General features: G+C 62.2%; 1 non-coding gene and 1 pseudogene across 1 annotated transcript; both read right to left on the reverse strand.

The window, feature by feature from the left end:
• Window positions 1–1209, reverse strand: part of LOC147870650 (large subunit ribosomal RNA) — a 4225-nt pseudogene extending 3016 nt beyond the window's left edge.
• Window positions 1210–1714: 505 nt separating this feature from the next.
• LOC147870651 (5.8S ribosomal RNA) lies at window positions 1715–1870 on the reverse strand. Its single transcript, XR_015533266.1, has one exon. It is a non-coding gene; the product is annotated as a 5.8S ribosomal RNA (ribosomal RNA).
• Between the last annotated feature and the right edge of the window lie 630 nt (window positions 1871–2500).

Genomic DNA, 2500 nt, shown 5'->3' on the forward strand with positions numbered 1-2500 from the left:
AACGTGTGCGCTCCGGGTGCGCCTGCGGCCTGGGCCGAGGCGCCCCGGGAGTGCTTGCCGGCCGCACCCCGTGAGAGGCACGACCGGCCGTCCTCCCTTAGAGGCGGCCCGGCGTACCGGGCGCGCCCCACGCTTTCACTGCGCCTCTGGGTTTAGTATGAGTCCCAGTGACTCGCGCACATGTTAGACTCCTTGGTCCGTGTTTCAAGACGGGTCGGGAGAGCACCCGAAGCTGAAGCGCCGGAGACGGGAGCGGCCAAAAGCTGTCCGAGGGCTCCGGGGGCCAGCAGCCTGCCGGGGGCCGGGGACGTGGCGAGAGCCACGGCACCGCGGCCTCGGCCGGAGAGCTTGCCCCGGCGGACCGGACGCTCGCGTCCCGCCCTTACCTCCCTCGCGGGCGGAGGGCGGGGGCAGCGGGCCAGCTACCACGAAAAAACAGACCGTCGGAGGGCGGCCAGGCTATGTACCGGGGTCCGGGGCGGCCCTTGTCCCGCGCCTCGGCGGAAGCCACCCCGGTCTCTGTCCCGGGCCTTAGGCCGCAATGGTCCGCGAGGGACCTGCTCCTCCAACGGGTCCCGACGTCCTACTAGGGGCAGGAAATGCACCCCGCCGCGGCCGCGGCTTTAGACCCCGAGCGGCCGGTGGGCCCGACTCGCACCGGCGCGCGCCTCGCGGCGCGACCGGCGGCCGGGAACATCCGGGAGCACCCGCCCGGGGGCCGGCACTGCGCGGACGGGGCTGAATCTCCCCAATCGGTCTTCCGGGTCTCTCCCGTTTACCCCTGAACGGTTTCACGTACTATTGAACTCTCTCTTCAAAGTTCTTTTCAACTTTCCCTCACGGTACTTGTTCGCTATCGGTCTCGTGGTCATATTTAGCCTTAGATGGAGTTTACCACCCTCTTAGTGCTCCACTCTCAAGGAACACGACTCTGAGGAGAGTCCCCACCCGGGAGCGGCCGCGGTCCTACGGGCCTGGCACCCTCTGCGGGCGATGGCCCCATTCAAGGGAGACTTGGACTCGCTGGACCGCGCCCCGGGAGAGTGGGACCTCCCACACACGACATCTCCCTGCACGTCTCCGCGCGGGATTCCGTGCTGGGCTCTTCCCTGTTCGCTCGCAGCTACTGGGGGAATCCTTGTTAGTTTCTTTTCCTCCGCCTAGTAATATGCTTAAATTCAGCGGGTAGTCTCGCCTGATCTGAGGTCGGAAAGATGGTTTTTTGTACCGACGGGCCGATGTGAGCGGTCGGAAGCTTAGCCTCTCTCATTGAACTGATTTCTTTTTGTTTTGTTTTTTTTGTGGTCATTATTTATTGTGGTCATATCTTTCGCTCCCGCCCGGCAAGTGTGTGTCTCTCTCTCTGTCTCGGGAGTTTGCCTGTCTCCCATCACATCAAGCCGGGCGTCAGTTCTTCTCAGACGCGATCGGGGAAGGATGGGCCCCGTCGCCGAGGAGAGGAGGGCGAGCTAAGTCTATCCGCTCGCTCCACCGAACCCTGTGAAGCCTTCAAGGGCGACTGACTCCCCTTAACCTCCTCGCAGTCGCCGACGCCGCCACCGATTGCTCGGAGCGACGCCGGCGGTGCGAGGTGCAGGCTCGTCAGACCCCCCAGCGTAGGGCCGCTCGCGTGCCTTTATTTCTTTCTTTCTCTTTCTTTCTTTCTTTCCCTTATTATCTTAAAGACCGCGCGGGCCCACGGGTTTCATGTAGCCGACCCTCAGCCAGGCGTGGTCCGGGATTGGAAATCCAAGGACCGCAATGTGCGTTCGAAACGTCGATGTTCATGTGTCCTGCAGTTCACATGTCGACGCGCAATTAGCTGCGTTCTTCATCGACCCACGAGCCGAGTGATCCACCGCTCAGGGTTGTTTTTCTCTAGATTCGAGCAGAGCTTCGGGTAGGATGCTACTGCTAGTCCCGTAGGACAGGTAGTTGTTATTTTTCGAGGGGGAGCTGCCCCCAGAACAGCGGCACGGTCAGACCGCGCTCCCCTCTCGTTCAAGCGCCGCCGAAACGGCCTTGCGTGGGCAGATAAAGTGGCTTTAAGCCCAGTGCTCGCGGTCGCGCGGGTTGTCCTTGGATCCCTGAGGATCCTCGGAGCCCGCGTGCCGCCGGCACCCACTCACCATCTTTCGCTCCTACTTCCCACCTCGAGGCGGGACGGTCTTGCCGTCCCCCTCCGGGGGATTACTTCGCCGACCTGGACACCTCAGGCCGACGACGTTATCTCCGAGATCCGGCCGCTGCCAGGAAGAGCCGGTCCAATCACAGGCGAGATTACGCCTTCCGCAGAGCCCCGTTCATCTGGTTCATTCTTAATGCCTTCCTTTTATTAATTTTTGATGCGTCTTCCCCTCATTCGGGGGGAGACGGTGCGACTTTCGCCGACCGGTCCCCCCTCAGGTTGACGTCATCTATTTTTCAGTCATCAGTAGTGGTCACATATTATGATGCGTCTTCCCCCTCATGCGGGGGGAGTCGGTGCGACTTTCGCCGA

Source organism: Zootermopsis nevadensis, unplaced genomic scaffold (assembly GCF_977971745.1).
Source record: "Zootermopsis nevadensis isolate Lab colony 2312 unplaced genomic scaffold, Znev_1.0 Znev_ptg000236l, whole genome shotgun sequence".
Taxonomy (NCBI): domain Eukaryota; kingdom Metazoa; phylum Arthropoda; class Insecta; order Blattodea; family Termopsidae; genus Zootermopsis; species Zootermopsis nevadensis.